Raw genomic sequence first — 25655 nt, 5'->3', positions numbered from 1 at the left:
TAAAGAGATAAAGAAAAAAAGAGTAATAGGGATATAGAGAAAAGAGTAATGAGAGCAGAGGAAACAGATACAGAGAAAAGAGTAATCAGAGCAGAGTAAACAGACAAAGAGAAAATAGTAGTAAAACCCACAGACGGATAATTGGTTAAATACGGGAAGTACCCACTAACTGAATGATCATTGATCTCGGGGAAACCTACAAACTGTTAACTATTTTATATGCGGGAAAAACCCACAAACTGATAATCATTGATTACGGGAATAACCCACGAACTGTTGTATGTTGATCTCGGGTATAACCCACGAACTGAAGATTACTGTATTGTTGAGTATTGATCTCGGGTATAACCCACGAACTGAAGATTACTGTATTGTTGAGTATTGATCTCGGGTATAGCCCACGAACTGAGGATCGTGTTTGTTGTTGTATGTTGATCTCGGGGAAACCCACGAACTGAGGATCATTGTTTTGTTTGTGAATTGATCTCGGGGACGCCCACGAACTGAGGATCATTGTTTCCCCTTGTTCGTATATCATGAGGTCGAGCTTTGCACCGACTGCCGGTAGTCACAAAGGAGTGGTATTCTTACCACCGACACGTATGCACTAAGGACACAAAGGGAAACCATATCTAAGACTGGTTCTTAGGTAATGTCGGGCTGCAGGGTGTAAACCGACACGTGAGCTCATGGCCTGCATAGGACAGACATGCATCATACTTGGTTGTGCATTTCCTCTGTTATGATTATTGAATGAATGTATGCTCTGTTTGTTTGTATTCTATTCTTTGTATTTACGTTTTATTTTCTTGTATTCTTTTGTTTGTGTTCTGCTTTCTATTTTCTCTATTTTCTCTATTTATATGTATCTTCGGTTCACTACTTCTCGGTATTTTGCTATTCATCTGCTAAACAACACGGAATTAATGAACTTAACTAATAACCTTGGTCCTACTAAGAACTCCCCAGTTCTTACCCCTTCTCTCTCTCTTCCCCCTTCAGATGGAAGTAAGAGTACCTTACCGTAGTTCGTTGATGATGGTTCTGCAAGGAGGATTCCGCTCTGATAGTCTTCTGAGTCTAGGGTGAATCTCGTTTTCTGTTTATATGTATATACTATGAGACCAGCTAATATCTGCACCCTGTTTGTACGTGAACTTTAACCTAAATCATGTGTACGAGACTCTTGTTGTGTGGCTACTTGATGAGGTACCAGAGAGACGTCATATGGCAATGTCTGATCATGCAGAGGAGTAATAGATGATGTTCTACCTTTCGATGACGTTCTACCTGACTTGAGTTTTGAAGACTTAGAACGTACTTTCCCTCTCTTTAGTATTTTAGAGGGACTAGGTGAGTATAGGGTCTAGGCTAGCCTGGGCGCCAGCTTAGGGACTTCTTGAATAGGTGAGGGTGTATTTTGGAAAACGAAATGAATTTCCAAACACCTAAAACTAACCGGCAAGTGTACCGGGTCGCATCAAGTAATAATAACTCACATGAGTGAGGTCGATCCCACAAGGATTGAAGGATTGAGCAATTTTAGTTTAGTGGTTGATTTAGTCAAGCGAATCAAGTGTTGATTTGAGTGGTTTGTGATTGACAGAAACTAAATTGCATAAAATGTAAAGGAAGAGGGAAGAATTGCAGTAAATTAAAGAGAACAAAAAGTAAAAGTGCTGAATCTTAAAGAAAAAGTAATTTAAATTGCAGAAGCTTAGATTGCAAGAAATGTAAATGACTGAATCTTAAAGTGCAAGAAATGTAAATTGCTGGAATTATAAGAGGAAATGGGAGCGGGATTGCAGAAGTCAAATAAGCAGAAAAGTAAAAATGATTGAAGAATTAAAACAGAAAGTGAATGTAGCTCAATTGCAGAAATTAAAAGGGAAATTAAAGATCTCAGGAGTGGAAGAGACTAGAAAATAAGTCTAGATCTCAAATCCTTCCTTGATCCAACAAGAACAATTGCAAAGGAAATGGAAAAGTAAGCTGCAGAAAAAGTAGAAGAGTGAAAGCAGTAAAGAGAATTTGAAATGTAAATCAAAGTTTCTAAAATTATGCAGAAAGATTAACAAGAGATCTCAAGGTGAGATTGAAACAGAATTTCTTCAATTCTTCACCCAAGATCCAAAGCAAGAAGTAGAGAATGCAAAGGTAAGAACAAGGAAGAAGAGAGATCAATTCTCCTTCCCAATTCTCCCAAAAGAAACTCAGATCTCAAAATTACAAAGTAAAATTCTAAAAGAAAGTAGAAATTCTTAAGTGAAAAGTAAAAAGTTCAAAAGTCCTCTCTAAATCAAACTAGCTTCTATTTATACACTTTCTATTCTAGGATTTTAGAATTTGGGTGGACTTTTTAATTTGGTGACGAATTGAATTCAATTGGATTTTTGATTAAATTTTTAGCCCATGTGTTGCTCCCAGGAGGATGCTCTGCTCTTGTGGGGAGCGGAGCATTGAGGCTTATGTTGGAGCTCCTTGTTGCGTGCTAAGGCTTGGGTCACTCCAGGGTAGCACTCTGCTCTTGTGGGGAGCGGAGCATTGGCTTGTGTTGGCATGTCTTGTGCGCACCAAGCTCCCTCCTTGCCGTGTCATGTTGCGCGCCTCATGTTCCCTGGCTGTGTCAAGCTTCGTGCAAGGAATGAAGAGTAGCGTTCTGCTCTCAGCAAGAGCGTAGCATTCCTTTTGCTTGGGTGAGGTCCCAAGTTCGATTCTTGCTGGAGACATGCTGGCTCTTTTTCTTTGTGAAGGAAATAAGGGTGGTGCATGCAAGGAGTGGAAATGTCTTGGGTTCGAAACTTGGGGGATGCCTTTTGTGTATTTTTCTCTTGCCAAGCTTTGTAGTAGCACTTTCTTCCCTTCCTTAGGTGCTTGGTTCGATCCTTGGGGAGAGCATTGGCAAACTTTTTCCCTTGCAATTATTTTGGTTGGAGCCCGATAATGCTCTCAAGGAGAGCGGAGCATCATTCTTCTCTTCTTTATTTCTTGGCCCTAAATTGTGCTCCGCTCTCAATGGGAGTGTAGCATCATACTTTGCTCTCTTGGCTCATAGTTTGGCTCCCTTGAGAGAGTGCTCCGCTCCTGAAGAGAGCATTGTGCTTCCTTCTTCCATGTGCCAAGCTTCCTGGTTTCCTTTGCCATATTCTTCTTTCCCTTGGGCCACGCTTTCTTAGGCCACGCTTTCTTATTTTCTTCTTTTTTTCACCTACAAGTAATCAAAACAACCAATCAAAGTATCACCAAATTTACAAGGTTTATAAATCAATAAAAATCAATTAAATTTAGGTTGAACCTCATGATTTAGTAACAATTAAATGGTGGTTGATTGATTCAAGGAAACTATGTAATTCCACTCCAAATTACTTACTTACAATGCAAGAAAGTGCATAAATTCTAATAAAAACAAAGAAAAAGACTAGTAAAACTACGCTAAGATGACTTGTCATCACAACACCAAACTTAAAACTTGCTTGTCCCCATGCAAGAAAAGAATTATGCTCAAAAGTTCTTTCAATTAGAATGGATTTGAAGAATAACATGTGCTATCCTGTGAGTGAAGTGATTAAGTGATAGTGGGGTGAACTCTAAATTATATGCTCATACAAGGGCTTCAGTGCTCACTAGTCCCTACATCTTGAAAGTCTTAGGTCTTAGAACTTTCACCCAAATAATATCATGGAGATCTCTCTATAGGTAATCACCTTGAAGCAGCTTATAATTTCTGTGTTTTGGCCTTGACTCTAAGTTTCATGTCTCAAAGCGGCTCTTTAGGTAAACTTTCAATCAATACTCCTAAACCAGTTGGTTTTAAGGTATTAGGTGTTAAACCACCCCTACGGATTTACTTGCTCAAGCCTCTCTCTTTGACACAATTCGACCACAAGCATTTACTAGGATTACAACTCTTTCAGTCTTTGTTTCTTCCTTCTTTTCTGCCTAGTAATTGATGCTCAGAACCTTGAGCCATGTTCTTTTTGTTTTTTTTTTTTTTTGTATTTTCTTTATTTTCTTTTGTTTGCTGCTTCTTGGATCAATAAATGTTTGAGAATCTCCACAATACTTCTTTGAACTCTATGTCCTGCCTATGAGCTCCCATGCAAGTTTTCACAAGCATGCAACCTCAATGTATACTCATACAACTAGAACCACCACTTCTCCTAATCTTTTGCTTGCCTCAAAACTGTTTAATTCTTTAATCCTTCTTTTCAAAGAACTGTCATGTGATGCTTTTTTGAGACATTGAGTGCAAATAAGTTTGGAGAGTATAGGGTTGTGAATGATCAAGCATCTTAATTATTGAATTACAGAGAAACTATACTAGACAGAAAGACAGATAGGGGTGTAATATCACTTTCAATCATAGCAGTGATGCAAAATAATCACTTAACAATACAACTTTTTGGAGTTTGCTTGCTTTACTCCTCATCATCATTATTGCTGGTCTTCACATTCCTTTTTCCTCTTTTTGGTTGATGATGCTTAATCATTCCAAAAACATGTATGATACTCTGCAATGATATTGAAAGTTGCTTGTTCCCAAGCACTTGAAAAATGGTTAGCACGCATGAGTTATTTGTGGGCTTTTGAACTTACTTTGGTGTGGGAACACCAAAATTAATACCTTGCCAATGGTTCTCATGCATCAAATTGACCATATGTAAAACTCTTTTTCTTTGCCAAAGGTACTAGAACTAAAAACTAGGAAACAGCAGAATAGTTAACTAGTTTATCTAAATGCTTGAAGCTAGCATTATGCAGAAGGTGAGAATGTGTTTTATGATGAAGTTTTTAGTGGAACACCAAACTTAAAATTCTTTATTCTCCCTTAGATTGTTTTGATGTGCAACACCAAACTTAGCTTCCTGCAGTATAGATAAAACTAATTGACCTTTTTATTAAAATAGCTATGAAAAGAAAACTACCTCAGGTTAGGTTACCTCCCAACAAGCGCTTCTTTATTGTCATTATCTTGACATTGGACCCCTCTTTTATGGTGGTTGATGACAGTAGTGTCTCAGTGGTGCACGAAATTGTGATCTCAGGCAACGGCGCCAAAAACTCTGTACGCACGTCTTAATAAATTATTTTTCATTCACAACTTCGATACAACTAACCAGCAAGTGCACTGGGTCATCCAAGTAATAAACCTTACGTGAGTAAGGGTCGATCCCACGGAGATTGTTGGTATGAAGCAAGCTATGGTCACCTTGTAGATCTCAGTCAGGCGGATATAAAATAGTTATGGAGTTTTTGAGAATTATATAATAAAATAAGGATAGAAATACTTATGTAAATCATTGGTGAGAATTTCATATAAGCGCATAGAGATGCTTTCGTTCCTCTGAACCTCTGCTTTCCTGCTGTCTTCATCCAATCAATCCTACTCCTTTCCATGGCTGGCTTTATGTAAGGACATCACCGTTGTCAATGGCTATTTTTTATCCTCTCTGGAAAATGGTCCGATGCGTTGTCACTGCATGGCTAATCGTCTGGAGGCATCACCCTTGTCAATGGCTGCATCCCATCCTCTTGTGAAAATGGTCCAAATGCTCTGTCACAGCACGGCTAATCATCTGAGATTCTCGATCATACTGGAATAGGATTCACCCTCCTTTTGCGTCTGTCACTACGTCCAGCACTCGCGAGTTTAAAGTTTGTCACAGTCATTCAATCCCAGAGTCCTACTCGGAATACCACAGACAAGGTTTAGACTTTTCGGACTCTCATGAATGCCGCCATCAATCTAGCTTATACCACGAAGATTCTGATTAAGAGATCCAAGAGATACTCATTCAATCTAAGGTGGAACGGAAGTGGTTGTCAGGCACGCGTTCGTGGGGGAATGATGATGATTGTCACGTTCATCACATTCAGGTTGAAGTGCGAATGAATATCTTAGAAGCGGAATAAGTTGAATTGAATAGAAAAACAGTAGTACTTTGCATTAATCTTTGAGGAACAGCAGAGCTCCACACCTTAATCTATGGAGTGCAGAAACTCTACCGTATGAAAAATACATAAGTGAACATAGGGTAAGCATGGCCGAGTGGCCAGCCTCCCATGGAGGTCTAGAGATCTAAAAATGATCAAAAGATGTCTAATACAATAGTAAAAAGTCCTATTTATACTAAATTAGTTACTAGGGTTTACAGAAGTAAGTAATTGATGCATAAATCCACTTCCGGGGCCCACTTGGTGTGTGCTTGGGCTGAGCTTGAATGTTACACGTGTAGAGGTCAATCTTGGAGTTGAACGCCAGTTTGTAACGTATTTCTGGCGTTCAACTCTGGCTTGTGACGTGTTTTTGGCGTTTAACTCCAGACAGCAGCATAGAACTGGCGTTCAATGCCCTTTTATATCATCTAAACTCGGCCAAAGTATGGACTATTATATATTTCTGGAAATCCCTGAATGTCTACTTTCCAACACAATTGGAAGCGCGCCATTTTGAGTTCTGTAGCTCCAGAAAATCCACTTTGAGTGCAGGGAGGTCAGAATCCAACAGCATCAGCAGTCCTTCTTCAACCTCTGAATCTGATTTTTGCTCAAGTCCCTCAATTTCAGCCAGAAAATACTTGAAATCACAGAAAAACACACAAACTCATAGTAAAGTCCAGAAATGTTAATTTAACATAAAAACTAATGAAAACATCCCTAAAAGTAACTAGATTCTACTAAAAACATACTAAAAACAATGCCAAAAAGCGTATAAATTATCCGCTCATCACAACACCAAACTTAAATTGTTGCTTGTCCCCAAGCAACCGAAAATCAAATAGGATAAAAAGAAGAGAATATACTATAAATTCCAAACTATCAATGAAACATAGCTCCAATCAGATGAGCGAGACTTGTAGCTTTTTTCCTCTTGAATAGTTTTGGCATCTCACTTTATCCATTGAGGTTCAGAATGATTGGCATCTATAGGAACTCAGAGTTCAAATAGTGTTATTGATTCTCCTAGTTCAGTATGATGACTCTTGAACACAGCTATTTTATGAGTCTTGGCTGTGGCCCTAAGCACTTTGTTTTCCAGTATTACCACCGGATACATAAATGCCACAGACACATAATTGGGTGAACCGTTTCAGATTGTGAGTCAGCTTTGCTAAAGTCCCCAATTAGAGGTGTCCAGGGTTCTTAAGCACACTCTTCTTTTGCTTTGGACCTTGACTTTAACCGCTCAGTCTCAAGTTTTCACTTGACACCTTCACGCCACAAGCACATGGTTAGGGACAGCTTGGTTTAGCCGCTTAGGCCAGGATTTTATTCCTTTAGGCCCTCCTATCCACTGATGCTCAAAGCCTTGGGATCCTTTTTATTTACCCTTGCCTTTTGGTTTTAAGGGTTATTGGCTTTTTGCTCTTGCCTCTTGGTTTTAAGAGCTTTTGGCTTTTTCTGCTTGCTTTTTTTTCTTTTTATTTTTTTTCGCCTATATTTTTTTTTCCTACAAGCTTTGTTCTTTGCTGCTTTTTCTTGCTTCAAGAGTCATTTTTATGATTTTTAAGATTATCAAATAACATGTCTCCTTATCATCATTCTTTCAAGAGCCAACATATTTAACATTCTTAAACAACAACTTCAAAAGACATATGCACTGTTCAAGCATTCATTCAGAAAATAAGAAGCATTGTCACCACATCAATATAATTAAACTAAGTTCAAGGATAAATTTGAAACTCATGTACTTCTTGTTCTTTTGAATTAAAACATTTTTCATTTAAGAGAGGTGATGGATTCATAGGACATTCATAACTTTAAGACATAGTTACTAACTACTAATGAGCATGTAATAAGACACAAACATGGATAAGCACTCAACATTAAGAAAACGAAAAACAGAAAATAAGAACAAGGAATGAGTCCACCTTAGTGATGGTGGTGTTTCCTTCTTGAGGAACCAATGATGTCCTTGAGCTCTTCTATGTCTCTTCCTTGTCTTTGTTGCTCCTCCCTCATTGCTTTTTGATCTTCTCTTATTTCATGAAGGATGATGGAGTGCTCTTGATGTTCCACCCTTAATTGTCCCATGTTGGAACTTAATTCTCCTAGGGAGGTGTTGATTTGCTCCCAATAGTTTTGTGGAGGAAAATGCATTTGAGGCATCTCCGAGATCTCATGGTGATGAGCTTCATGCGTCTCTTGAGATCCATGAATGGGCTCTCTTGCTTGCTCCATCCTTTTCTTAGTGATGGGCTTCTCTTCCTCAATGGGAATGTCTCCTTCTATGAAAGCTCTAGCTGAGTAACATAGATGGCAAATAAGATGAGGGAAAGCTAGCCTTGCCCCAGGAGAGGGCTTTTCGGCTATTTTGTAGAGTTCAAGGGAGATGACTTCATGAACTTCTACTTCCTCTCCAATCATGATGCTATGGATCATGATGGCCCGATCCACAGTAACTTCAGATCGGTTGCTAGTGGGGATGATGGAGCGTTGGATGAATTCCAACCATCCTCTAGCTACAGGCTTGAGGTCCATTCTTCTTAATTGAACCGGCTTGCCTTTGGAGTCAATCTTCCATTGAGCTCCTTCCACACATATGTCCATGAGGACTTGGTCCAACCTTTGATTAAGGTTGACCCTTCTAGTGTAGGGGCGTGTATCTCCTTGCATCATAGGCAAGTTAAACGCCAATCTCACATTCTCCGGACTAAAATCTAAGTATTTCCCCCGAACCATTGTAATATATTTCTTTGGGTTTGGGTTCTTACTTTGATCATGGTTCCTAGTGATCCATGCATTGGCATAAAACTCTTGAACCATTAGGATGCCAACTTGTTGGATGGGGTTTGTTAGAACTTCCCAACCTCTTCTTTGGATTTCATGTCGGATCTCCGGATGCTCATTCTTCTTGAGCTTGAAAGGGACCTCGGGGATCACCTTCTTCTTGGCCACAACATTATAGAAGTGGTCTTGATGAGCTTTGGAGATGAATCTTTCCATCTCCCATGACTCGGAGGTGGAAGCTTTTGTCTTCCATTTCCCTTTTCTAGAGGATTCTCCGGTCTTGGGTGCCATCAATGGTAATGGAAAAACAAAAAGCTTATGCTTTTACCACACCAAACTTAGAATATTGCTCGCCCTCGAGCAAAAGAAGAAAGAATAGATGAAGAAGAAGAAGAAAATATGGAGGAGAGGGGGGAGGGTGTATTCGGTCAAGAAGAGAAGAGAAGGTTGTGTTGTGTGAAAATGAGGAATAATGGAGGGCTATATATAGGGAAGGGAGGGGGGGTTTATGAGGTAGGTTTATAGGGAAGAGTGGATGGATGTGAGTGATGAAGTGGTGATAGGGAAGAGAGATTGAGGTGATTGGTGAAGAGTTTTGGGGAAGAGTGTTTATGGAACTGTGTGAAAGAGGGGTGAGAAGAAGTGAGTCGAGGTAGGTGGGGATCCTGTGGGGTCCACAGATCTTGAGGTATTCAAGGATTTACAACCTTGCACCAAATTGGGCATGCAAAATGCCCTTGCACACAACTCTGGGCGTTCAGCGCCAGATTGGTGCTTGTTCTGGGCGTTGAACGCCCATTTGTTGCCCATTTCTGGCGTTGAATGCCAGAACCATGCTTGTTCTGGGCGTTCAGCGCCAGCTCTTCTCCAGGGTGCAATTCTGGCGTTCAAACGCCCAGATGCTGCCTATTTTGGGCGTTCAGCGCCAGAACCATGCTTTGTTCTGGCGTTGAACGCCAGCCAAATGCTGCTTACTGGCGTTCAAACGCCAGTGAGATCCTCCTCCAGGGTGTGATTTTTCTTCTGCTGTTTTTGATTCCGTTTTCAATTTTTATATTTATTTTGTGACTCCACATGATCATGAACCTAATAAAACATGAAAGAACAATAAAATTAGATAAATAAAAATTGGGTTGCCTCCCAACAAGCGCTTCTTTAATGTCAATAACTTGACAGTGGGCTCTCATGGAGTCTCACAGATGTTCAGAGCATTGTTGAGACTTCCCAACACCAAACTTAGAGTTTGGATATGGGAGTTCAACACCAAACTTAGAGTTTGGTTGTGGCCTCCCAACACCAAACTTAGAGTTTGACTGTGGGGGCTCTGGTTGACTCTGTTTTGAGAGAAGCTTTTTATGCTTCCTCTCCATGTTTACAGAAGGATGACCTCGAGTTTTAAACACAAGGGAGTCCTCATTCAATTGAAGGACTAGTTCACCTCTGTCAACATCAATCACAGCTCTTGCTGTGGCTAGGGAGGGTCTTCCAAGGATGATGGATTCATCCTCATCCTTCCCAGTATCTAGGACTATGAAATCAGCAGGGATGTAAAGGCCTCCAACCTTTACTAACACGTCCTCTACTTGTCCATAAGCCTGTTTTCTTGAATTGTCTGCCATCTCTAATGAGATTTTAGTAGCTTGCACCCCAAAGATTCCCAGTTTCTCTATTACAGAGAGGGGCATGAGGTTTATCCCTGAACCAAGGTCACACAGAGCCTTTTCAAAGATCATGTTGCCTATGGTACAAGGTATTACGAACTTTCCAAGATCCTGTTTCTTCTGAGGCAATGTCAGTTGATCCAGATCACTTAGTGCATTGGTGAACAGGGGAGGTTCATCTCCCCAAGTCTCATTACCAAATAAATTGGCATTCAGCTTCATGATTGCACCAAGGTATTTGGTAACTTGCTCCTTAGTAACATCCTCATTCTCTTCAAAAGAGGAATACTCATTAGAGCTCATGAATGGCATAAGGAGGTTCAATGGAATCTCTATGGTCTCTAGATGAGTCTCAGATTCCTTTGGTTCCTCAGAGGGAAGCTCCTTATTGATCACTGACGTCTCAGGAGGTCTTCCTCCTTGGGATTCACGTCCTCCCCTTCCTCTCTAGGTTCGGCCGTGTTGACTATGTCAATGGCCTTGCACTCTCCCTTTGGATTTTCTTCTGTATTGCTTGGGAGAGTACTAGGAGGGATTTCAGTGATCCTTTTACTCAGCTGGCCCACTTGTGCTTTTAAATTTCTAATGGAGGACCTTGTTTCATTCATGAAACTCACAGTGGCCTTAGATAGATCAGAGACTAAGTTTGCTAAATTAGAGGTATTTTGTTCAGAGTTCTCTGTCTGTTGCTGAGTGGATGATGGAAAAGGTTTACTATTGTTAAACCTATTTCTTCCACCATTGTTAAAGCCTTGTTGAGGCTTTTGATCCTTCCATGAGAGATTTGGGTAATTTCTCCATGAGGGATTATAGGTGTTTCCATATGGTTCACCCATGTAATTTACCTCTGCTATTGCAGGGTTCTCAGGATCATAAGCTTCTTCTTCAGAAGATGCCTCTTGAGTACTGTTGGATGCAGCTTGCATTCCATTCAGACTCTAAGAAATCATATTGACTTACTGAGTCAATATTTTATTCTGAGCCAATATGGCATTCAGAGTATCAATTTCAAGAACTCCTTTCTTCTGAGGCGTCCCATTACTCATAGGGTTCCTCTCAGAAGTGTACATGAACTGGTTATTAGCAACCATGTCAATGAGTTCTTGAGATTCTGCAGGCGTTTTCTTTAGGTGAATGGATCCACCTGCAGAAGTATCCAATGACATTTTAGCTAATTCAGACAGACCATCATAGAATATATCCAGGATGGTCCATTCTGAAAGCATGTCAGAAGGACACTTTTTGGTCAGTTGCTTGTATCTTTCCCAAGCTTCATAGAGGGATTCACCTTCTTTCTGTCTGAAGGTTTGAACATCCACTCTAAGCTTGCTCAGCTTTTGAGGAGGAAAGAACTTGGCTAAGAAAGCCGTGACCAGCTTATCCCAAGAGTTCAGGCTGTCTTTGGGTTGAGAGTCCAACCACACTCTAGCTCTGTCTCTTACAGCAAAAGGGAAAAGCATGAGCCTGTAGACTTCAGGATCTACTCCATTAGTCTTAATAGTATCACAGATCTGCAAAAATTCAGTTAAGAACTGAAAAGGATCTTCAGATGAAAGTCCATGGAACTTGCAGTTCTGCTACATCAGAGAAACTAATTGAGGTTTAAGCTCAAAATTGTTTGCTCCAATGGTGGGGATGGAGATGCTTCTTCCATGTAAATTGGAATTAGGTGCAGTAAAGTCACCAAGCATTCTCCTTGCATTATTATTATTTTTGGCTGCCATCTCCTCTTCTTGTTCAAAAATTCCTGACAGGTGCTTGCTGGATTGTTGTAATTTAGCTTCTCTTAGTTTCCTCTTCAGAGTCCTTTCAGGTTCTAGATCTGCTTCAACAAGAATATTCTTGTCTTTGCTCCTGCTCATATGAAAAAGAGGGAACAGAAAAATAATAATAATAGGGATCCTTTTTGCCCAGGTATAGAGGTTCCCTTATGTAAGTAGAAGAAGAAAAGAAGAGTAGAAGAAAAGAAGAAGAGAAAATCTGAACTCAGAGAGAGAGAGGTGGTTCGGATTTTTAGTGAGTGAGGAAGAGATGTTAGTAGATGAATAAATAAATAGAAGGAGATGAGAGAGAAGGATTTTCGAAAATAATTTTTGAAAAAGAGTTAGTGAATTTTCAAAATTAGTTTTTGAAAAAGGTTAGTAATTTTCGAAAATTAGGAATGAAATTAAAATTAAAATTAAAATAATTAGTTAATTAAAAAGAAATTTTGAAAAAGAGGGAAGATATTTTCGAAAATTAGAGAGAGAGAGTTAGTTAGGTAGTTTTGAAAAAGATAAGAAACAAACAAAAAGTTAGTTAGTTAGTTGAAACAAATTTGAAAATCAATTTTGAAAAGATAAGAAGATAAGAAGTTAGAGAAGATATTTTAAAATCAAATTTTTGAAAAAGATATGTGTTAAAAAAGATATGATTAAAAAGATATGATTTTGAAAAAAGATAAGATAAAAAGATATTTTTGAAAAGATATGATTGAAATTAGTTTTGAAAAAGATTTGATTTTTAAAATAACAATTAATGACTTGATTCACAAGAAATCACAAGATATGATTCTAGAACTTAAAGTTTGAATCTTTCTTAACAAGTAAGTAACAAACTTGAAATTTTTGAATCAAAACATTAATTGATGATGTTATTTTCGAAAATTATGTGATAAAGATAAGAAAAAGATTTTCGAAAAATATTTTTAAAATTTTCGAAAATAACTAAGAAAAATGAAAAAGATTTGATTTTTGAAAAAGATTTTGTAAAAGATAAGATTTTTAAATTGAAAATTTGATTTGACTCAAAAGAAACAATTGAATTTTAAAATTTTTTGAAAAAGTCAACTCAAATTTTCGAAATTTATGAGTGAAAAAGGGAAAGATATTTTTTTTTTGATTGAATTTTTATGATGAGGGGGAAAAACGTGAAAATGATGCAATGCATGAAAATTTTTAGATCAAAACAATGAATGCATGCAAGAATGCTATGAATGTTAAGATGAACACCAAGAACACTTTGAATGTCAAGATGAACATCAAGAACTTATTTTTGAAAATTTTTAATGCAAAGAAAATATGCAAGACACCAAACTTAGAAATCTTTGATGCTTAGACTCTAAGAATTCAAGAATGCATAAGAAAAACACCATACAACACAAAACAAGAAAACATCAAGATCAAACAAGAAGACTTACCAAGAACAACTTGAAGATCATGAAGAACACTATGAATGCATGAGTTTTTCGAAAATTTTATGCAACTTTAAAACATGCAATTGACACCAAACTTAAAAATTGACTCAAGACTCAAATAAGCAACATGAAATATTTTTTATTTTTATGATTTTCTAATTTTTTTTGTATTTTATTTTATTTTTTTCGAAAATCAGTGTAAAAAAATAAGAAAAATAAGGATTTCAAAATTTTTAATATGAATTCCAGGAATCTTGTATTCTTATTCTAAAGCTCCAATCTGAGGGTTAGGCATGGCTTAATAGCCAGCCAAGCTTTAGTATGTAACTTAGTCCAAAAGAATTTAGACATGGCTTTACAGCCAGCCAGGCTTCACATGCTTCATGAAATACTAGAATTCATTCTTAAAAATTCTGAAGAACATAAATTAAATATTTTTGAAAATAATTTTTACTTTATTTTTTTTTTTTGAAAACATATGAGAAATTTTGGAAAGATTTTTGAAAATTTTTTGAAAAGAAAACAAAAAGAAAATTACCTAATCTGAGCAACAAGATGAACCGTCAGTTGTCCAAACTCGAACAATCTCAGGCAACGGCGCCAAAAACTCTGTACGCACGTCTTAATAAATTATTTTTCATTCACAACTTCGATACAACTAACCAGCAAGTGCACTGGGTCGTCCAAGTAATAAACTTTACGTGAGTAAGGGTCGATCCCACGGAGATTGTTGGTATGAAGCAAGCTATGGTCACCTTGTAGATCTCAGTCAGGCGGATATAAAATAGTTATGGAGTTTTCGAGAATTATATAATAAAATAAGGATAGAAATACTTATGTAAATCATTGGTGAGAATTTCAGATAAGCGCATAGAGATGCTTTCGTTCCTCTGAACCTCTGCTTTCCTGCTGTCTTCATCCAATCAATCCTACTCCTTTCCATGGCTGGCTTTATGTAAGGACATCACCGTTGTCAATGGCTATTTTTATCCTCTCTGGAAAATGGTCCGATGCGCTGTCACTGCATGGCTAATCGTCTGGAGGCATCACCCTTGTCAATGGCTGCATCCCATCCTCTTGTGAAAATGGTCCAAATGCTCTGTCACAGCACGGCTAATCATCTGAGATTCTCGATCATACTGGAATAGGATTCACCCTCCTTTTGCGTCTGTCACTACGTCCAGCACTCGCGAGTTTAAAGTTTGTCACAGTCATTCAATCCCAGAGTCCTACTCGGAATACCACAGACAAGGTTTAGACTTTTCGGACTCTCATGAATGCCGCCATCAATCTAGCTTATACCACGAAGATTCTGATTAAGAGATCCAAGAGATACTCATTCAATCTAAGGTAGAACGGAAGTGGTTGTCAGGCACGCGTTCGTGGGGGAATGATGATGATTGTCACGTTCATCACATTCAGGTTGAAGTGCGAATGAATATCTTAGAAGCAGAATAAGTTGAATTGAATAGAAAAACAGTAGTACTTTGCATTAATCTTTGAGGAACAGCAGAGCTCCACACCTTAATCTATGGAGTGCAGAAACTCTACCGTATGAAAAATACATAAGTGAATATAGGGTAAGCATGGCCGAGTGGCCAGCCTCCCATGGAGGTCTAGAGATCTAAAAATGATCAAAAGATGTCTAATACAATAGTAAAAAGTCCTATTTATACTAAACTAGTTACGAGGGTTTACAGAAGTAAGTAATTGATGCATAAATCCACTTCCGGGGCCCACTTGGTGTGTGCTTGGGCTGAGCTTGAATGTTACACGTGTAGAGATCAATCTTGGAGTTGAACTCTAGTTTGTAACGTATTTCTGGCGTTCAACTCTGGCTTGTGACGTGTTTCTGGCGTTTAACTCTAGACAGCAGCGTAGAACTGGGGTTCAACGCCCTTTTACGTCGTCTAAACTCGGCCAAAGTATGGACTATTATATATTTCTGGAAAGCCCTGGATGTCTATTTCCAACGCAATTGGAAGCGCGCCATTTTGAGTTCTGTAGCTCCAGAAAATCCACTTTGAGTGCAGGGAGGTAAGAATCCAATAGCATCAGCAGTCCTTCTTCAACCTCTGAATCTGATTTTTGCTCAAGTCCCTCAATTTCATCCAGAAAATACCTGAAATCATAGAAAAACACACAAACTCATAGTAAAGTCCAGAACTATGAATTTAACATAAAAACTAATGAAAATATCCCTAAAAGTAACTAGATTCTACTAAAAACATACTAAAAACAATGCCAAAAAGCGTATAAATTATCCGCTCATCACTCAGCTTATCCCCCCTGACTGTGAGCTTCTTCTTTGTTCCTTGATGTTCAATTTCGGCATGCTCTAGTAAGAGTATTTTGCTGACAATATAGTAGTCATCAACTTGTTGGCTTGCTCCCAGTTGTTGATAGATCAACTGTACTTCATCACCCTTAGAGAACCCCTCTGTTGGAATATTTTTGTTCTTCCAACCCTTTTTGGTTTTGTTCTTGTTTTTCTTCCCCTTTTTTGTTGATCCTTTCTCCTTGCAATTGGGCTTCACTTTGGGACTTTTCTTCTTAGTGGCTAACATTTCAATGTCTTCTTGAATTTCTTCATCACTCTGCACAATCTCTTTCTCTTTTTGTCCTGCTGTGTTATCTATTTCTTGCTTTGGAAGGTAACTACTGATCGTCTTGCTGATTCCTTCCTTCCACTGTGAGTCTTCTTTGTCAGTTTCCATGCACTCCTTCGTTTCATCAATGAGCTGTGTTTCCGGAAATACATTCAGGGTGACGCTTTCATCATGCATTCTGAGGGTCAACTCTCCTTTCTCTACTTCTATAATGGCCCTAGCAGTGGCCAAGAACGGTCTTCCCAGTATAATGGAATCACCGTCATCCTCATCTGAATCTAAGACCACAAATTCAGCAGGGAATATGAATTTGTCTTCCTTTACTAGAAGGTTCTCAATCACACCCCTGGGACATATCACTGACTTCTCCACCAATAATAAAGACATCTGTACTGGTTTCACTTCTTCTATGCATATTTTTTTTCACTAGAGAGGAAGGTATCAGATTGATATTAGCCCCTAAGTCACACATTGCCTTGTTGATGGTCATACTGCCAATGGCACAAGGTAAAAAGAAACTTCTGGGATCTTCAATTTTAGGAGGGAGTCCCTTCTGGATTAATGTTCTGCATTCTTTAGTGAGCAGTATAGTTTCATTTTCTTGCCAGCTTCTCTTCTTGTTAATAAGCTCCTTCAAAAATTTGGCATATAAGGGCATTTGCTCAAGTGCCTCAGTCAGGGGTATGTTGATCTCCAGTTTCTTGAAGATTTCAAGAAATTTTGGAAAGTGTTGATCCTTAGTCTCCTTGTTGAACCTTTGGGGATATGGCAATGGAGGTGTGAAGTTCACTCCTTGCCTGTGATCCTTAGTTGGTTCTTCAATTGCTTCCTTCCCTTTTCTTGAATTTCGTGGCTGCTTATCCTTTTCCTCGAACTCCTCTGGAACATACTTGCTTGCTGTGACATCCTCATCATTGGCTTCCCCTTTTTCACCCTGTTTCTCATCATTTTTCTTTGACTTCTTGGTTGCTTCTTCATTTTTCACCAAGATCTTTCCACTCTTTAGTTGTATAGCTTTGCATTCCTCTTTTGGGTTAGGAATGGTGTCACTTGGGAGTGAGCTCAAAGGTCTCTCAATAGCAATTTGCTTGGAGAGCTGTCCAATCTGTCTCTCCATATTCTTCATGGAAGCCTCCTGGTTCTTTGTTGTCATCTCTTGGTGCTTCATCATTTTATCCATTAAGATCTCCAAGTTGGTGATCATCTGAGAGTCTTGTGAGATTGGTTGATTGTGGGGTGTTGAGGGTTGAGGGTAAGTGTTTTGGTTGGTGGCTTGGTTATTGGATGGATGATGGTTAGAGTTGGGGTAAATGTTTTGTGGTTTTCTATATGTGTTTTGGTTATTGGTTTGCTGGTTGTTGTGGTTAGTGTTTTTCCAACTGTTTTGGTTTGAGTTCCTTTGCCATGGTTGTTGAGGTTGATTATGATTGTCTCCCCATCTGAGGTTGGGATGGTTCTTCCATGAAGGGTTGTAAGTGTCACCATAAACCTCATTTGTCCCAGAATTTTGATAGTGCATATACTGGACTTGTTCTTGTTGTTGATCCTCTTGAGTTTCTTCATTTGTTCCCCATGTGGATGATGGTTGGCTTGTGTTGACTGCTGCAACTTGGAGGCTATCAATCCTTTTAGCCATTTATTCAAATTGTTGTTGAATTTGCTGCTGCATCCTTTTGTTTTGAGCTAAGATTGAGTCCACTCCTTCCAACTCCATCACTCTTTTCTTCTGTGATGGTTGGCGTTGCCTTTGGTGAGCAAAGAAATACTGGTTGTTAGCTACCATGTCAATGAGATTTTGGGCTTCCTCTGCAGTTTTCATGAGTTGCACAGAGCCTCCTGCTGAATGATCCAAAGCCTCTTGAGATTTCAATGTCAAGCCTTCATAAAAATTCTGCAATCTGTCCCATTCATTGAACATTTCAGGAGGACATTTCCTGATTAGAGCTTTGTATCGTTCCCATGCCTCATATAGAGGTTCAGCATCCATTTGTGTGAAAGTTTGTACTTCAGTCTTCAATCTAATAACCCTTTGAGGTGGGTAAAACTTGGCAAGGAACTTGCTCACTAGATCATCCCAATTATTGATGCTGTCTCTTGGGAAGGATTCCAACCATTGAGTAGCTTTCTCTCTGAGAGAAAATGGAAATAATAACAGCTTGTAGATGTCAGGATGCACTCCATTGGTTTTGACAATGTCACAAATCCTCAAGAAAGTGGACAAGTGTTGGTTTGGATCTTCCAGTGGTCCTCCTCCATAAGAACAATTGTTTTGAACTAAGGTGATGAGTCGTGGCTTTAGTTCAAAGTTATTTGCATTAACATTTGGGGTAAGAATACTACTCCCACAATGTGTAGGATTTGCAAATGTGTAGGAAGCCAAAACTCTTCTCTGTGGTGGATTGCTGTTGTTATTGGCTGCTTCTCCTGGTGGATTCGTTGGGATTGTTAAGTGTTCCTCCATATCTTGGAACTCTTCTTCCGAATCCTCTTCTCCAACAATGTTTTTCCCCCTTTCAGCTCTTCTTAATCTCCTGAGGGTTCTTTCGTCTTGTTCACAAAAGGTGGGTCTAGCTCCCCTTGTCCCTGACATGCAAACAAAACATAAAAATCACACAAAACCAGAAGGACAGTAACACTTCAATCCATTGCTAGAATGAAATTTTGGTTAGCTTAAGCAAAAACTCAAACAGTTAGTGTGTTAGTTAAGAATTAAAGAAACAGAAAAGAAAAAGTGCTTGATCTAGATCTCCACTTCACTTAATCATTGTCAATCTAATCAATCCCCGGCAACGGCGCCAAAAACTTGATGGTGTATTTTGGAAAACGAAACGAATTTCCAAACTCCTAAAACTAACCGGCAAGTGTACCGGGTCGCATCAAGTAATAATAACTCACATGAGTGAGGTCGATCCCACAGGGATTGAAGGATTGAGCAATTTTAGTTTAGTGGTTGATTTAGTCAAGCAAATCAAGTGTTGATTTGAGTGGTTTGTGATTGACAGAAACTAAATTGCATAAAATGTAAAGGAAGAGGGAAGAATTGCATTAAATTAAAGAGAACAAAAAGTAAAAGTGCTGAATCTTAAAGAACAAGTAATTTAAATTGCAGAAACTTAGATTGCAAGAAATGTAAATGACTGAATCTTAAAGTGCAAGAAATGTAAATTGATGGAATTATAAGAGGAATTGGGAGCTGGGATTGCAGAAGTCAAACAAGCAGAAATATACTGACAATTAAATAAGCAAAAGATAAATTAAATTGGAGTATATCTCAAACAGAAAAGTAAAAATGCTTGAAGAATTAAAATAGAAAGTGAATGTAGCTCAATTGCAGCAATTAAAAGGGAAATTAAAGATTTCAGGAGTGGAAGAGACTAGAAAACAAGTCTAGATCTCAAATCCTTCCTTGATCCAACAAGAACAATTGCAAAGGAAATGGAAAAGTAAGCTGCAGAAGAAGTAGAAGAGTGAAAGAAGTAAAGAGAATTTGAAATGTAAATCAAAGTTTCTAAAATTATGCAAAAAGATTAACAAGAGATCTCAAGGTGAGATTGAAACAGAATTTCTTCAATTCTTCACCCAAGATCCAAAGCAAGAAGTAGAGAATGCAAAGGTAAGAACAAGGAAGAAGAGAGATCAAATCTCCTTCCCAATTCTCCCAAAAGAAACTCAGATCTCAAAATTACAAAGTAAAATTCTAAAAGAAAGTAGAAATTCTTAAGTGAAAAGTAAAAAGTTCAAAAGTCCTCTCTAAATCAAACTAGCTTCTATTTATAAACTTTCTATTCTTGGATTTTAGAATTTGGGTGGGCCTTTTAATTTGGTGAAGAATTGAATTCAATTGGATTTTTGATTAAATTTTTAGCCCATGTGTTGCTCCCAGGAGGATGCTCTGCTCTTGTGGGGAGCGGAGCATTGAGGCTTATGTTGGAGCTCCTTGTTGCATGCCAAGGCTTGGGTCACTCCAGGGTAGCGCTCTGCTCTTGTGGGGAGCAGAGCATTGGCTTGTGTTGGCATGTCTTGTGCGCACCAAGCTCCCTCTTTGCCGTGTCATGTTGCGCGCCTCATGTTCCTTGGCTGTGTCAAGCTTCGTGCAAGGAATGAAGAGTAGCGCTCTGCTCTCAGCAAGAGCGTAGAATTCCTTTTGCTTGGGTGAGGTCCCAAGTTCGATTCTTGCTGGAGACATGCTGGCTCTTTTTCTTTGTGAAGGAAATAAGGGTGGCGCATGCAAGGAGTGGAAATGTCTTGGGTTCGAAACTTGGGGGATACCTTTTGTGTATTTTTCTCTTGCTAAGCTTTGTAGTAGCGCTTTCTTCCCTTCCTTAGGTGCTTGGTTCGATCCTTGGGGAGAGCATTGGCAAACTTTTTCCCTTGCAATTATTTTGGTTGGAGCCCGATAATGCTCTCAAGGAGAGCGGAGCATCATTCTTCTCTTCTTTATTTCTTGGCCCCAAATTGTGCTCCACTCTCAATGGGAGCGTAGCATCATACTTTGATCTCTTGGCTCATAGTTTGGCTCCCTTGAGAGAGTGCTCCGCTCCTGAAGAGAGCATTGTGCTTCCTTCTTCAATGTGCCAAGCTTCCTAGTTTCCTTTGCCATATTCTTCTTTCCCTTGGGCCACGCTTTCATAGGCCACGCTTTCTTATTTTCTTCTTTTCTTCACCTACAAGTAATCAAATCAACCAATCAAAGTATCACCAAATTCACAAAGTTTATAAATCAATAAAAATCAATTAAATTTAGCTTGAACCTCATGATTTAGTAACAATTAAATGGTGGTTGATTGATTCAAGAAAACCATGCAATTCCACTCCAAATTACTTACTTACAATGCAAGAAAGTGCATAAATTCTAACAAAAACAAAGAAAAAGACTAGTAAAACTAGGCTAAGATGAAGAAGTGATCACTCCATTTTGTTACTTTCTTTTGTTACTATGAATTCTAATAAAAACAAAAATTCCACTCCTTTCTTTTGTTACTAATTCACACATACATTGGGTTCAACAGTTAGAATAGGAACCATCCCCTAACCAGATGGAGAAGTGATCTTTCAGAGGATGTATGTGTGTCTTAGTGGGTGCAAGAATGGTTTTAAGGCAGGGTGCAGGTGACTGATTGGTTTAGATGGTGCGTTCCTTAAAACTCAAATTGGAGGCCAGATTCTATCCGCTGTGGGTCAGGACGCAAATCATCACATCTATGTTATAGCATGGGCAATTGTGGATATCGAGAACACGGAGAACTGTAGGTGGTTTCTGGAGCTACTCCATGAGGACCTCGGAGACTATAAAGAAAACAAATGGTGCTTCATGAGCGACATGCAGAAGGTAAATATAAATTGCTACTCCATGCCCTTTCATAGTAGGTTATAGTATTAGAACAATTTTTATGGTATAGCCTATTGCTATGTGAATAGCTGTGAACTGAATTGTATGCTGTGAACTGAATGACTATACTGTTTGTGTATAGCATGCTGTGAACTGAATTGTATGCTGTGGACTGAATGACTATACTATGCTGGTAACATGACTTAGGGACTATTATGTATCACGTATTGTAACTCAGGGACTATTATGTGTCACGAATTGTATCTCAGGGACTATTCCGATGCACAACAGTCCCAACATAGTCAAGAGGTAGTTGCATTTAGTTTCACAACTCATACTCGAAATTGTTGTCCACGTTCAACTGAATTTATGTCCTACTGAAACAGGATCCACCTGCGAGGCCATCCAAGTTGCAGACAAGAAGGAGGTCCTCCACACCACCATCAGGATCGATCACTGTGGATCCACTACAAGGAGCAAGCTCAGCCACATCTTCAAGACTGGCCAACTTCCTGAAATTTGTCCCAACACCTGGCTTCAAGCCACCAAGGAAGAAGAAATGAAGATGTACCTGATCCTATTTTTCCCTATTTTGGATGAAACTTTGCATCTTTTTGTAAATCATGCTTTTTATTTTGTGGGCTGAATTTATGGCAGTAGACTTTTAATATATTTGAATAGAATATGACAATGATGGCACTCTGTGTCTTTTGGCTAAGGTGTATTTTGTCTTAAGAGTTGTCATTACTATGGCAGGATTATTGTTACTTTTGTTAAAACTTATTGATATGGATATTATTATTGTTACAATTTCTTCCAGCTTCAATTATGCTACTTCAGATGCATTTTTTTGCAATTTCTTTCAGCAATTTCATTGAATGATAGAAAACAACTATGACATTTGAGAAGGAAAATTTTTCTTTCTTCTAATACACTTCCACCCTGAATACAGTAACACAAACTCATCTTCAAGCTTTAACTACCAACATAAAATCAACAACAAAAACTATAAACAAAGCCAAAACTAAAATGTACATTTTTTGGGTTCTAACTTCAGCTTCTATCTTCCCAATTCTCCAAGCCAAATCCACCCTAACTTGGTCACCATCCACAGTAGACATTACCCTTCCTCTCAGGTCTTCTTCTCCAATGTCAGCCTAGACAAACAAATCACACCACCTCTTACCATTAATATTGTAGTTAGGGCACCCAAAGAATGGCTTGTTAGGGTTAGCCTCTGTTGTGGACCACCGAAGAACAGGGCGGCACCCACACCTACACCACTGCGGAACACCTAACGCTCTACTTCGACTGGAACTCCTTGTGTTGGACCGCATGGAACTCTGGCTCCCACTTGCAATCATGCTGGTAAACTCGGAAGGGAGCAGGAGACGAAGAACTAGAGAGAAACAGGAAGAAGAAAAAGATGATGGGGTCACAGGATGAACTTAGGTTTTAAAAGGGGGATAAGGACTAAATTGGAGCAAATCAAACTTTAGGCCACGTCATATAACCGTTAGTGTGTCCAGCGTGGCAATATTTCCCAAGTCACTAACGGCGACAGTCCTCCGGTGACGGAAAATAGGGTAAGGACTAACGTGGTGCATTTTTTCGAATCTGGGGGACTAAATTAGTGCAATTGAGATCTGGAGGACTAAATTAGTGCAACTCGTCAATCTCAGAGACCAAAGTGGGGCTTAACTCCCACTAAAACCCCATCTTTTCTGCATGATTTTAACACAAATTAAACCCCAATTTGAGCTCTAGGGTTCGTTTTTCCAACAGCCCTCAAGAACAACATTCATAGCTTAAATATCATCAAATTTCATCGAAATTTCAACAAACTTTCACCAAGAATAACTCATATAAGCAATAAATTTCAAGCATAACCAAACCATATCATAATCACACATCTCAAACACAATCAATCAAGATTAAATTCGTCACACCCTACCTGGTTTTGCTGCTCCAAATTCGGTTATACTTTCAGGTGGTCCTTAAGCACTTTTTCCTCCTAAATCACATCAAGAACAACTTTAAATCCACAAACCCTCAACTGACCAAATCTCCCTCAGCACGTTAGGAAGGGATATCTCACCTTATACTTGCTGGAAATTAACGTTTCTTGGCCCTCAAGTCAAGTTTAGCATGATTCCTAAGGAAGAACATCAAGAAAACACATGTTTAAGCATGTTTCCTTGAAAACCGAATTGAAGAGGGAGGGAGACAGCCATCTCACCTTATTTCCAGCCTTGATATGTTATATGGTTATGTAGAGGAAGAAGAGAGGATCATTTTGATGAAATCAGAGTTTTGATTTGAGTTTTAGTTCAGAAGAAATAAAGCTTGAAGATTAAGTGTTCATGAAAGTTTTTCTCTTTTTCTCTCTTGTTATTTTCGGCCAAAATGAGGAAATAAGACAGCCTTGGAGGTCTTGGGGGTGTAAGGTGAGTTGTGATTGGTTGGCTTGGAGGTCGGTTAAAATAATATTAAAATATCTCAGGTGTATAACTACTAAAACTAGGTGTATCGGAACACTTATAAAATCATCTCTAAAAATTATTTTATGAGCCACTAGCATAAATAACACTAGTAACATATTTATTATGGGAATAAAACATGTATAATGAGGCCTTAGCATTGCTAAAGTCATCAGAGAGTGCTGGTGCTAAGCTGCACCTAGTAAACTGTGAACCCAGTTAAACCGATTTTTGGTTTTTAACTAAATCTGACCAGGTAACCTTATAATATCATTCAAGAAGCTTCTAATACTAATATAATGATAATATTATACTATTGTCTCTCTTCTCTAATGAATCGAGTCCGGTTCATCAAACTGAGACTACTTACGAAAATCAGAATTAAAACTCCTAACCGGTACGATTCAAAAACTAGGTTCTTCGTGATTGCGTTATCGAGCTTGCCTCATAAGAGGTTCTAGCTTAAAGATGACATAATGACAATGAGTATATTAGAGGTGTTCCCTTTGCTGATCTTCCAAAGAAATCCGTGCTTTCAGAAAAGATCTCACGTACTCGAAAATCGGAGTTGTTACAAAAATCCACTCCAATTACTTACTTATTGTGCAAGAAAGTGCATAAAACCTAATGAAAAATGCTTGTAAAACTGGTGCACGAAATTATAAATCACACTTTTCACAACTTCGCACAACTAACCAGCAAGTGCACTGGGTCGTCCAAGTAATACCTTACGTGAGTAAGGGTCGATCCCATTGAGATTGTCGGTTTAAAGCAGGCTATGGTTATTTTGTAAATCTTAGTCAGGAAATTAATGATAAGAGTGATTGTATTTATGAAGAGTAAATTGCATAAATTAAATAATACTTGTTATGCAGTGATGGAGAACAGATTGAGGATTTGGAGATGCTATGTCTTCCGAATCTCTGCTTTCCTACTGTCTTCTTCTTCACGCACGCAAGGCTCCTTCCATGGCAAGTTGTATGTTGGTGGATCACCGTTGTCAATGGCTACCATCCGTCCTCTCAGTGAAAATGGTCCAAATGCACTGTCACCGCACGGCTAATCATCTGTCGGTTCTCACTCATATTGGAATAGAATCCATTGATCCTTTTGCGTCTGTCACTACGCCCAGCACTCGTGAGTTTGAAGCACGTCACAGTCATCCCATCCCAGATCCTACTCAGAATACCACAGACAAGGTTTAGACTTTCTGGATCTCAGGAATGGCCGCCAATAATTTGATGCACGGAAAACTTGTCTCGCAACAAATTTCCTTAGGCAAGTGTACCGAATTTGTCGTCAAGTAAAAACTCACAATAGAGTGAGGTCGAATCCCACAAGGATTAATTGATCAAGTAACTTTAATTAGAGGAATGTTCTAGTTGAGCGAATCCAGGATTTGAGTTTAGAATTGCAGAAAATAAAATGGCGGGAAGGTAAATGACAGAAAAAGTAAATGCTAGAATTAAAGAACTGAAAGTAAATGACTGAAGTAAATTGCAGAATTGTAAATGGGAATGGGGGAATTGCTCATAAAAGTAAGTGACAGAAAATAAAGAGAATGGGTAAGATCAGAAATGGGGAGTTCATTGGGCTCAGGAGATGTTGCATTCTCCGGATCAATTTCATTTTCATCTCTTCCTCAATCAATGCACTCATTGATCTCCTTGG

At 38.8% G+C, this 25655-nt stretch overlaps 1 non-coding gene across 1 annotated transcript; it reads left to right on the top strand.

Annotated features, from left to right (window-relative positions):
- The first annotated feature begins 11611 nt into the window (after positions 1 to 11611).
- On the top strand, positions 11612 to 11719 carry LOC148549168 (small nucleolar RNA R71). Its single transcript, XR_015898024.1, has one exon. It is a non-coding gene; the product is annotated as a small nucleolar RNA R71 (small nucleolar RNA).
- The last annotated feature ends 13936 nt before the right edge of the window (positions 11720 to 25655 follow it).

This window comes from Arachis ipaensis, chromosome B8 (genome assembly GCF_059453495.1).
Source record: "Arachis ipaensis isolate K30076 ecotype BB chromosome B8, ASM5945349v1, whole genome shotgun sequence".
NCBI lineage: Eukaryota > Viridiplantae > Streptophyta > Magnoliopsida > Fabales > Fabaceae > Arachis > Arachis ipaensis.
The sequence above is the reverse complement of the archived record's forward strand: the minus strand, read 5'-3'. Positions and strand labels throughout refer to the sequence as shown.